Genomic DNA, 13026 nt, shown 5'->3' on the forward strand with positions numbered 1-13026 from the left:
CACCCCCTGGCCAAACTATCGCCACTGAGGGGCCTAGTGTCACCAGGAGAGACAAGTATGGGCATATGTGGTGGGAGTACTTGGCCGACCACAGCCCTGTCCTCTCCGATCCCTCTGCGCCCTACACTTAGTGGGTCTACAAGTTGGATTTGTGGCTGGAACTTGCGCTATCTGCCTTTGAGGTCCTTTCCTGCACTGCCGCCAGCGTGCTATCAGAAAGGGTCTTCAGCGCAGCTGGTGGCATCATCACGGATAAGCACAGCCGGCTGTTAGCTGACAGTGCTGACCAGCTGACTTTCATCAAAATGAACAGCCAATGGATAGACACATAATTTACATGTCCACCAGTGTTAAGCACCCCGACATGAAGTTTCATGTGTGTGCTCACCCTCTACAATTCCTCCTCCTCCTCATACTCCTCCACTATCAGCGTTGCACAATTCTGCTCCTACTAGCCTCAATCCACCCTGATTACTCCCAACTCTGCTGGTTAGAAGCTCATTAGAAGTCATGCCAAGTAACACACTGGCACACATGGCTGACTTCATGTTGGGTTGCTGTTCAAGAGATAAAGGCATAGTTCACATCATGGTGAGCAAACAATACTGGATTTTTGCAATCCTCGACACTCGGTATAAGTAAAAAATCTCATCCTTAGTTCTGGTAGGGGAGAGGAAAAAAATCGCAAAAATTATATGTAGATATGGAGGCAAGCTAAGCAGGAAAAAAGGTGGCTAGAGGCAGAGGCATGTCCAGAGGCACAGGACAGCTGCTTCACAGAAGCCAGGCCTGAGGCAGCAAGTCCCAAGATGTTCCCTCTTCTAGCCACCTGAGAGAAACTCCCCCATCGAGGCCACGTTCCTCGATGCTGTTGAGATTTTTCAATGTATACGCGGAGGACAAATTTATTGTGGTTTGCACACTTTGCAAGCCTAAACTGAGTAGGGGCTCTGAAAAGAGCAACCTTACCACCTCTTGCGTGTGCTGTCATTTGGAAGGCAAGCCCTGGGCTCAGTGGCAGAGAGCAAATGCAGGGCAATCGTCGCCCGGCGTTGCCGACACTACTTCTTCCACTGTTTACAGTGCTGGTGCTGCAGTCCAGACCACCAGCCTGGAAACCTCCACATCTGTCTCTGACACTTTGGGGAAAGCCTGTCTGAAAGCCTACTCCTGCGCTGCAACCTCTACCACACCTGCGACCTGTAAGTGCTTCAGCACTGGGGTGTGGAGACGTCAGTAGGTTGTGCTGAAGCCCATCAGCTTGGCCGACAGAAAAAACACTTCCCCCGAGGTCAGGGATGCCATCGTTGATGAGACGGCAATGTGGTTTTCCCCGCTGTAACCTGGCCAGAACCAGGTAGCAAATCTGGAGTTTGCCAGACTCAAACACGGTCCACACATGGCCCACGTTTTCAACTTGTTGGTGCAATGGTTCTTTGAAACCTTCACCATTGTGCCTGATATACTAGTCAAGCTGCGGCCATTTTCGTAAGTGAAAAGTAGCCTCTGCTAGGCTGAGAACTTACTGAGCCACTCTTCTACTTGTAACTGTATGATAGAACCTGTGTGTCTATGCTCTCTTGAGTTAGAGATAGATTGGGGCCCCTGCATTTTAAGTTTATGCCCCATTCAGCTTCAGCCCATAAACGGAGATGTTATTTTATTCCCATTAGTGCCAATTCATCCATGCCACCCTCAGGATTATTTCTTTAACCATTCTTTTGGAGTTGTCACTTGCCCCAGCAGCGTATACAGTGTCAGGCCCACCATTCAGCTTCAGCCCATAAAGAGAGATGCGATTTGGTAGCCCTCGAAGCGTTTAGCGATGAGGGCTTGGACTATTTGGCAGTTGCATCCGGAAAATTCTAAAATATTCCGCAGACTCATTTCTGGTTTTGTTTTGGTTTGGTGGTTTAGTAAATATTTACCTCACCTCCACTTCACCTTTGGTCTAGAATTTTCAGCAAAGGGGAAGTGGAGACGGAGTCTGGCAAGGCTGAAGGTGGAGTCTCATATTATATAACAGGGGTACGTGGGCGGAGACTCACCTTCTGTCGTAAGAACTTATGGTGAGAGGAACCCCCGCCCACCCTACCCTTGCGGTGGTTGTTTTTGTCTTTTGGAAGACGCTTTTGCTGGCTGTTTTTTTTTTTTTCTTCTTTTGCAGTTGTCACAGCGTTGGCGGATGTTCCATGCCCCTCGGGAAAATTGAAGATTTGCCTACATATCCGCTGACCCGCAGCGGTTATCATTCGGGTTGAAGTTTGAAGTTGAAGGGGGCGGGGCATGGAGATGTCGGAAGTTTACGGTTGTATAATTTTATTATTTGAAGAGAAATTAACCTTTGGTTGTTTATATGTTTGTTAATAAAATCGCTGTGGCCAACCCAGCTTTAACCGTATCTTTATGTGTAAGGGCTCGTTCACATCAGTGTTGTGAACTCCGTAGTTCAGGTTTCCGTTTCCTGCCTAAAACAGAGGCAGGAGACGGAAACCTGCAGGAGTCTCTCTCACCCATTCATTTGAATGGGTGAGAGAGATGTCCGGCCGTGAGCGGCGGTGAGCGTTTTGCGCTCTCCGCCGCGAAACCGGGTTTTATAATCTAGACACAGAGTCGCACATGCAGTACTCTGTGTCCGGATAAAAAAAATCCGGTTTCGCGGCGGAGAGCCTAAAACGCTCACCGCCGCTCACGGCCAGGCCCGGTCTGAGCTTTCCGACTTCTGGCATGCAGAAAACGGAAAGCTCAGAACGGACAGATGAACGCAGGTGTGAACCTAGCATCAGTGGATTTTATTCATGAGCCTGCATTTTGGGGTTGTCTAAGTTATATATGTACAAATAGTCTTATATTTAGCTGTATACCACTTTAATTTGGGAGTGGAATACAATCAGGAAAGTTGGATTCAGCGTATATATACTGTACACAGATTTTCTGTATACCACTTAGGTTTTGGGGGGTACAGCATTAAAAACTGGATTGAGCGTATATAGCCTGACTGACTTGCTGTGTATCACACTTAGCTTTTGGGGGGGTAGACCCTTAAAAATTGGATTGACCTTATATAGACTGACTAAATTGCTGTGTATCCCACTTAGCTTTTGGGGGGTACAGCATTTAAAAACTGGATTGAGCGTATATAGCCGGACCTAATTGCCCTATATCCCTGTTAGTGTTCGGGGACACACAGTGGAAAGCTGGGTTGAGTGTATATAGCCAGACTGAATTGCTCTGTATCACTGTTAGTTTTCAGGTGGACACCCCGTGGAAAGCTCAACTCCTCTCCCTGCAGTGTATAGCTGTTGTTTTTCTTCCGTTTTTCCCTGCCCATCTGAAGCTAATCCCTCTCTAGCCCTCAGCAGATATGTTTCTCTCCCGATCTCTCACCACAAATGTGACAAAGATGGCGCTGGCTATTCTTATAAATGGGAGGTCACATGTTTTCGGCAGCCAATGGGTTTTTTCAATTTTTTTCACTGCCTCCGTTGTCGAAGTTCCTGTCCCACCTCCCTTGCACAGTTATTGGTGCAAAAAACACGCCAGGGAAGGTGGGAGGGGATACGAATTTTTACTGCGTTTGCCCTGTGGTATTCGATTGGAACTGAATACCTCGAACGGCCTGATATTCGATCGAATAGCTATTGGATTGAACGGCGTTCGCTCATCTCTACTCTCTAACTTGTGATACACGTATCTGGACACATCCAGCCAAGAGGTCAGCTAAGGAAGAACACATTATTATTCATCAAATGCGGTATTTTTGTCTTATGTCAGTAGTCCCAAATCATTGTACAAGTTTTTTTCGGTATGCTCCAGCTACTTTTCAGCTAACACATCCCTAATGTCCTTCCAGCAAAACCTGTAAGATTGAGTCGGACATTTGCCATTATTTCCTTCATCTGACAGGCGGTGTGCCGTACTTACCAAACTGTCAGAGCACCTGAGAATAAACATTCCTGAATAGACTTCCGAGAGTGGCGAGCCAGAGAGGCGCACACAAGAAGTTGGATGAGTTTGCTAAAAAGCTTGTATTATCTAGAAAATTGAAACAAATGTTCTATTAAATATGTAATTTATATACAAGTCCTTGTAGCCGCAGGCAAACCAATCTGAGACATGTTTGTGCACGCATAAGAAAGATTACAATCCGCTATGATTACCAGCTGGGTAATGTCTTAACACATTGCGACAGTGCTCGAAACATTAACCATACAGATACTGGGCTCGGGGCCCAAAATATCCAAAATGTATTATCTGCTAACATCCTGAACCCCAGAATCATTTTCCAGCCGATCCCGATCGTAAAATTTGCTCGATCGCCGATAGGAATCTCATCTTTTCCGATCCCGATCGCTCAACCCTAGTCAATGCTTCTCTATGGGAAAAGTCACTTTTAGGGTTGAGCTGATATTGAGGTAACCTCAATCCCACTGGAAAAGATTGGGATCGGAATTCCGATCGCGATTGTGAAATTTACTCGATCGCCGATTGGAATCCAACCTTTTCTGATCCCGATTAGTAAGGGGTGAAACTCACGAGATTCGTTTTGTGAATATTTCCATGGTTTCGATGAACTGGAAGTGATCTTATTCTATCTGGGGTCTCTGGGGGATCAATGGCTATGAAGTCCTAACCTTAGGGAGACATCACAGTGTATAGTGAGCAGAGGCCCACATTGACACCCCCCTATCTTCATCTCTCCTGGGTCTTCTTTCCCGGCATCAAGTCTTCTTTCCGGTCTTCTTTCCCGGCATCAAGTCTTCTTTCTGGTCTTCTTTCCCGGTATCAAGTCTTCTTTCCGGTCTTCTTTCCCGGCATCAAGTCTTCTTTCCTGTCTTCTTTCCCGGCATCAAGTCTTCATCTACAGGCTCTTGAACCCACATCTGGCATTGTCACACTACCCTGGGTCACGTGGGATGTGCCGACATCATGATACCAGGTAATCCTGACCGCGGAGGCCAGTCTCAGTGGTGACCTTTGGGCGCGTTACATCATGGAAGCCACTGGAAGAGGCTACAAGAACTTATGTGTAAAGACTGGATGACGGGATGCCCAGGAGAGATAAGGAGAGGTCCTTATTATTATTTTCTATTTTTTCCGCACCTCCCCTTCGCCTCTAGTTTTATTTACATATTAAATCCTTTAAAAAAATTCTAGAACTTAGCAAAAAAATTTTTTCTGAAAGTCTCTACAGTTCTAAAGTATCAGCAAGTCTAATAAGTCTGTATGGATCATTCCTGAGGATAGGTTAGGTATCTCCAATTGCGTATAAGCCCCCATTATCCAAAAAGACGTCAGGATACGGCGACCCCAGAAAAATCCCTCATTTTCAAAAAGTGACGTTTAATTAGTAAAAGCAGTAAAATCTACTAAAACCAATATACCGTATATACTCCAGTATATGCCGTGCTGAAAAAGCCCGCCTCAGCTTATACTTGAGTCAATACGGTAATACGGCAAAACCCCTGTGGCAAGACATATGTGGGAGGCCGCTGGAGCAGCACTGCTACCGATAGGTGAGTGGTGAGGCAGCACTGTCTCCAGGACCACCACAAGATGTTTCCAGAGCATCTTCTCTGCCTTGGAAACATCTTGGGGCGGCCCTGGAGACAGTGCTGCCTCACCGACCACCTATCGGCAGCAGCGCTGCTCCAGCGGCTGCCCACAGTCCGCTCAGACCCCCGAATATAATAATCGGAGCCCCAGGGGAGGTGAGAGAACATAATAAACAGTTTTACTCACCTCTCCGGGATCCAATGTTACTCCTAGTAGGTTTTTCCGGCCCATATGGTAATATCCCAGACGTCACGTGGCCTGAGATATTATCATACAGGCCCAAAGCCTGTGCTAGCAGTAACAGCCTGTTGCCATAAATGCACAAAGCCTGTGCTAGCAGTAACAGGCTATTACTACTAGCACAGGCTTCAGGCCTATATAGTACTGCTAACACAGGCTTCGGGCCTATATGGTAATATCCCAAACCACGTGATAGGATTAACATGAGCACAAACAGAATGTCATGCATTTCCCCCCCTCGGCTTATACTTGAGTCAATAATTTTCCCCCTTTTTTGTGGTAAAATTAGGGGGGTCGGCTTATATTCGGGTCGACTTATACTCGAGTATATACGGTAAATCTGGTACTGCCGTAATCGTAATGACGCACCGGACAAAACTGTCATCTCATGAAAAATGTCACCGAGCATTAACATACAAACTACCCTGCGTCCTTAAGGGAGTGAAATTATTTTTGATAATAGTTTTTTTTTATTTCCCATTGTCTATATTTTACTAAAAATGGATGAATCCTGTAATTTTCTTTTACTCTATCCGTTAAAAGAATTTTCCTACAAAACTTATATATAACTAGGTTAGTGGGATAGATAACAGTTGGAAGGGGGGTCCGACCACTCAGACCCCCACTAATCAGGAGAACGGAGGACTATTGTTGCCGATTTTGAATTGTTCAGTGGTCGGGCAGTGGTGACATCGGATGCTCTTGTGGAGACATCTGGCGCTTTTCTCTGACATCATGGACTCGGTATCACCGCTGAGGCCCATGGGCATGTCGAGCGTCATAATGTCATAGCTAGAGATGAGCGAGTAGTTAAATACTCGATGTTCGATATTCGATGTTCGTTTCAAGTAGCCCCTCAATATTTGACTACTCCAATCGAATATTGACTCCTATTATAGTCTATGGGGGAAAAATGCTCATTTCAGGGGTAGGCAACATTCGATCAAATTATACTTACCAAGTCCACGAGTGAGGGTCGGGCTGGATCCTCCGAGAAGTCTTCTCCTCGCAGCGTCCCCGCGGCGTCTTCCGGCAATGAATTCCCTCTGTCAGGCATCGGGCCTGGGCAGAGACGACTGCGCATGCCTGCACTACAAGAAAGTGGCTGGTTACGGTCAAAGCGGCCATTTTCTTGTAGCGCGGGCATGCGCAGTCGGTTCTGCCCAGGCCCGATGCCTGGCAGAGTGAATTCAGAGCCGGAAGACGCCGCGGGGACGCAGCGCGCAGAAGACTTCTAAAGTTAGGAGAAGAACCAGCGTTGATTGGCCGACTGTATAGCATTCGGCCAATCAACGCTGGTTCTGCATCAAATTTTTCCATTCGAATAGTGAGTGGTACTCGATCGAGTACGAGTATTTCGAATACCGTAGTAATTAAATCAAATACCTACTCGATCGAATACTACTCGCTCATCTCTAGTCATAGCGCTTGGCATGTCCATGCGACCGGTTTTGGCCCAATCACAGGCCTCAGAGATGACCCCAAACCCATTGCAGCAGAAATGTAGAATACAAGGTAAGGACTGGAGTTATCGAGGCAGAAATGAGGCTCTTTGGACTGGCTATTATGGGTTTCTTGCAGTATGCTTTAATACGTTAACAACACTTCAGAACAGGACTCAACTGTTTCAATGGTTTTTCTTATGTTGATAACTAGAGATGAGCGGACAGTAAAATGTTTGAGGTTCGATATTCGTTTCGAGTAGCTCCTCAATATTCGACTACTCGAATCGAATATCGAACCCTATTATAGTCTATGGGGGAAAATGCTCGTTTCAGGGGTAGGCAACGTTCGATCAAATTATACTTACCAAGTCCACGAGTGAGGGTCGGGCTGGATCCTCCGAGAAGTCTTCTCCTTGCAGCGTCCCCGCGGCATCTTCCGGCTCTGAATTCACTCTGCCAGGCATCGAGCCTGGGCAGAGCCAACTGCGCATGCCCGCACTACAAGCATACATGCGCAGTCGGCTCTGCCCAGGCCTGATGCCTGGCAGAGTGAATGAAGAGCCGGAAGATGCCGCGGGAAGCTGAACGGAGAAGACTTCTAAAGGTAGGAGAAGAACCAGCGTTGATTGGCCAACTGTATAGCATTCGGCCAATCAATGCTGGTTCTGCATTGAACTTTTACATTCGAATAGCGAGTGGTACTCGATCGAGTACGAGTATTTCGAATACTGTAGTATTCGATCGAATACCTACTCGATCGAGTACTACTCGCTCATCTCTATTGATAACACATCACGCTGTGGCAAGTTACAGGAGTCAACAATTGTGCAGTAAACTTTGCTACATCTCTAGTCATAGTGATATTATTAGGTGACTAAGTGACATATTTTGTCATTGATGCTACAGGATGAATCGGGAAGCCATTGTATCTTCTATCATATCATCGACTTCATCTCTCCCTGGCACATGAAAATGCTATTTGCAAATATTCTATAAAAATATTGTTCATTAGCATAAAAACTATGGCGCTATGATACTGTTAATATGCTGCAGCTGACAGCTGTATGTGCCATAGAAATAGCAGGGAACATGGAACAAGTCACAGCGAATCCTATCATGGGTAGTGTATCGGTGTCGGTACATACTATACATAATGGAGCCCAGTTGTGCACGGCTTACCGCACGTGTTCATACTGTTCAGTTCAGACCTGATTGTCCTTCCTTAAAGGAGTTTGGGGGAATTTTCTATTGATGACCTTTCCTAGAATAGACCACCAATATCTGATCAGTGGAGATTGAAATTACGGTAGGAAATAGAAGTCCTTAAAGTGGACCTCCAATTATATAATAACTTTTTAGAAATCAATAGTATGGGTGAATATAAGAAACTTTGTAATATGTCTTAGATAAGAAATCTGTTTCCTACTTCACTTACCAGGCTGAGTTACTTTTTACATGGAACTCTATGGAGAGTGGAGGGGGGAGCAGTCTGCTGGAAGAGGCACAGTGATAGCAGCTGCTACTTTGTGAGTTGGAGAACCCTTTTAACACTGCTGTTTCAAGGTAACAGTCTAAAACTGCACAGAATATGACAATACATCAATTGCAGCCTCCTCTTCCCACCTCTACTAATATAACTAAAGGGGTCACAGTAGTCACAGCTACTAAGAGAAGGTACAAAGGGGAACCCGAGCTAAGCATATCATGGCCCATGAGCTTTACGGTAAGACCCGTCCACTCCCCCTTTTATTGAGTCCTGTGTGATCTGAATATGGATATGGACTCTATGTAAACAAACAGGCTGAGTGAAGATATTAAGTGACGAAGGAAACAGATTTCTTTAATAGGTTATATTACAAAGTTTCTTATATTCCCTGATCCTATTCAGTTATGAAACATTGTTTTAAAGTTGCAGGTTTACTTTTTAATTAATGTGAGGTATGTTAAAGGGGTTTTCTGGACATTTCATTATCTATCCTTAGAATGGGACATCAATAGGACTTCATCTTATCTGGAGGGGTTAACCATAACTTAAAGGGGTTTTTTGACCCGAAATCAAATTTTCATACTGATGACCTATCCATGGGATGTCCAGATACCGATCTGTACATGATCTGGGTACCCGGACATCCCGGTGTTGGACTCCGACAGATCACATACCGATGATCTCTCCTGTGGATAGCTGATTGTTGGGGGTGTCAGGTTTTGGAGTTCCACATATTAGATATTTATAGCCTATTCTGAGAACAGCAGATGAATATAATATACTTGGATACCCGTTTACCTATCCTCAATTTTTATAAGGGATATTGAACCCCTACTGATCACATGACAGCCTATTGATGGCCTATTGTGAGGAAGGATAAACAATTAATAATAAATCCCCTCCCTCCCCCAGCCCTTTAAGGGTAGACACACCTCTAAAATACAGAAGATCTTGACAAAATAATGGGTCACCCCAATGGTCTAGCAGTGGACAATCCTATGAGAAGCAGACTTAGTGAGAAAAAAAAAAAAAAAACACATAAAAACAACAGTGCAACATTGTAGCAAAACCACTGGGTGGCGACATATAGACATCTACAGCAGAAACAACTCTTGACAGAGTATCACAAAATCATGTGTTTTTTCTAAGCTGTTTGTTTCATGCCACTTATCTTGGAGTAAGTCAAGCAAAGTGGAAACTTAAAGGGGTTGGCCACTTTCAGACCAATACTTACAAACAAATGTACAATAAAAAGATATACAATTTTCCAATATACTTTCTGTATCAATTCTTTACGGTTTTCTTTTTTTTTAATTCAACAAGTTTTATTGATTTTCAGAATTTTATGGGCATACAGAAAAAAGAGAAGGGAAGGGGTACAGGAAATCAAAAGCCATTAGATTTCGGCTCACTGTCATTCATTCTGTTACTTCTAGAGGATAAAAGTCTGACCATGGTCATGTGATGAGTACTTGAATAATTGTTGCAATGTCAGCTACAGGCTATTGGAATTATAAGGGTTACATTAGATTAAAGATACAGAATGAGCCAATACAGAGCAGTCTCAACCAGATGCATATTGAGTCAGTATCCTGTTGCAAAGGCAATTCCACTTCTTTCCTCGGCTATCAACATGTGGCTCCAGAAAACCTGCATCAATGTGTACACTGCCCAGGTCGGACGGGTGAAGCTCCCAAACACAAAGACGATAAGTGCAATTCTGGTTACTCTCTCCCAATGAAATTTTGTAATTGAAGTGTCAGAAAGACGGATCGGAGCAGTTGGCTGTTTTAACAATGCTCGGTGTTTGGGTTCTCCCTTCTCTTTCATGCCGCCGGCGAGGATGTCATCAACCGGTGATAGAAAGGCTCTGTCTTACAACTGTATCAAGCTGGATTTCGTTTCCACTCTAAGAAGCTTATAACATCACCCTCCGGCACAGATAATTCCCTGTCAATAGGTTCGGCTTTGATGTGCTTATTGAACACGATAAAAATTTACCGTGTAGAAAAACGATTCTTGCTCGGCGGGCTTGGCCGGTTTACAAAACATACATGTAATAAGATGTTATTGCAATGGCTGGTAAAGCCCATGTTTTATCGGTCTGAAGAGAACTCAGCATATAATAATTTCACTCCCGTTTCGATCTGAACAAGTTTGGACTGATAAGAACACAGGACAAAATGAATCCTTAGAGGTTCGCCCATTTGTAGTTACATGGTCAAATCCTGTAGGGATATGGAGCGAAGTGGCTCATAGGTTATAAAGTATACAGTATTGTATACAACCAAGTTGTAATATAGGTTCCTATGTGTACCTATAACACATCATGTGCATGGCTGAGTAATAAAAGACTATTCGGCCTGCCGGGATACAAGACGGTGAAGGTGCAGATCCATCGGGGTCATGTGGAACAAGCCGTCACCAGTCGATAAGCTATTAATTGAATGAATGCTCTTTCATCAACATCGATCTGCTGCATTGTGTGAACCGGAAAATTGGGTGCGAACGATGGTCAGGAAAACAGAAAATAATGTAGGTTTTGTATCTTCACACTTATATTCTGAAAGGGAGTCTATCTCCTCCTCCGAAGATATCAATTGCCACCAATAGAGCTGGGCGAACCTCTGCAGATTCGTTTTGTCCTGAGTTCGGACTAAGTGATCCTTGTTTTGGTCCAAACTTGTTCGGATAGAAGTGGAAGTGAAATTATTATACTGTGGGGTCTCTTCAGATTATAATAGGTGAAGGTCTGGGGGAGGTGACAAACATAAATAACATTCATACTCACCTCTTCCCTCCCCTCTTCTTTCCTCCATTGTTTGAAGAGAAGAAGAATGCCAGACGCCAACTCTCGCGCTCTTCTTAGATATTATGCACCCGAAGGAGAAAGAAACAGATGGGTGAATGCCATGAGAAAGCCCAAAGAGGTGAGGGAAGGTGAGTATGAAGGTTTTTTTATTTTATGCACCTCCCTTGGGCCTCCACCTATTATACTCTGGGGCCTGAAGAGACCCCACAGTGGTTGTGAAGAGAGACCTTTTTCTCCCCCCTCCATTTTCTGTACAGAGAGACCTCCCCTTCCATAGTCTATAAAGAGAAGCCTGACCCCCCCTCTCCCTCTCCATTTTCTGTAAAGAGAGGCCTCCCCCTCCCCTCTCCATTTTCTGTAAAGAAGGCCTCCCCCTCCACTTTCCATTTTCTGTAAAGAGAAGCCTGCCCCTCCCCTCTCCATAGTCTGTAAAGAGAGGCCTGACCCTCCTCTCTCCATAGTCTGTAAAGAGAGGCCTCCCCCTCCCCTCTCCATTTTCTGTAAAGAAGGCCTCCCCCTCCCCTCTCCATAGTCTGTAAAGAGAGGCCTGCCCCTCCCCTCTCCATAGTCTGTAAAGATACGCCTGCCCCTCCCCTCTCCATATTCTGTAAAGAGAGGTCTCCCCTCCCCTCTCCATAGTCTGTAAAGATAGGCCTCCCCCTCCCCTCTCCATAGTCTGTAAAGAGAGGCCTCCCCCTCCCCTCTCCATAGTCTGTAAAGAGAGGCCTGCCCCTCCCATCTCCATAGTCTGTAAAGAGAGGTCTCCCCTCCCCTCTCCATAGTCTGTAAAGCCCTCTTCTGTTCCCCCTCCATTTCCTGCGTTTCGTCTTGAGCTTTTCAGTGAACAGCAAATTAGGAAGGAGGGAGACAAGAGTTGGCATGAAGGAAGGGCATTAGATTTTGTTCCAGAATGACACGATCTATTATATGAGACGAAGATGTCTGACAAATGAGTGACTATTAGGTCTAATCGTACATGTTTCGGCATCAGCTACAACCCCCTTGTACACCTGTACTGTGACAATGGTGGGGATCTAATGAGATACGGTCGGTGACGGATAAAAAGTTTCAACTATTTCTGTCGGTGGGTTTTCCGTAAATGTCAGAGTTTCATCTCTTCTTACCTTTAAGAGAACATTCAGGAGGAAAATAGAATTTCCGGAGAAGAAATCTAAACGCAACACGTTCTATATTATGTCCTATGTGCAGATGCAATTTATTTGGCAGGGTATTGTGAGTGAGATATTGATATGGCGGCCTGCTTAATAACATTACATATATTACTTTTTATGGACTGCGTGATATATTTGCATAAAGTATGTGTACTGATAGGATTATGTTCCCCAGTGTCTATATCATTGTTATTTCAGCTTTATGAAGAGCTTTAAAGTCACCTAGTCACAAGGTCATTGGCCCGAGGGCCTCTCTACCCATCACAAGGACAGGGGTCCTAGGTCCCCGCATTGGAATGGAGCCATAACCCACCG

Source organism: Leptodactylus fuscus, chromosome 2, assembly GCF_031893055.1.
Source record: "Leptodactylus fuscus isolate aLepFus1 chromosome 2, aLepFus1.hap2, whole genome shotgun sequence".
Lineage (NCBI taxonomy): Eukaryota > Metazoa > Chordata > Amphibia > Anura > Leptodactylidae > Leptodactylus > Leptodactylus fuscus.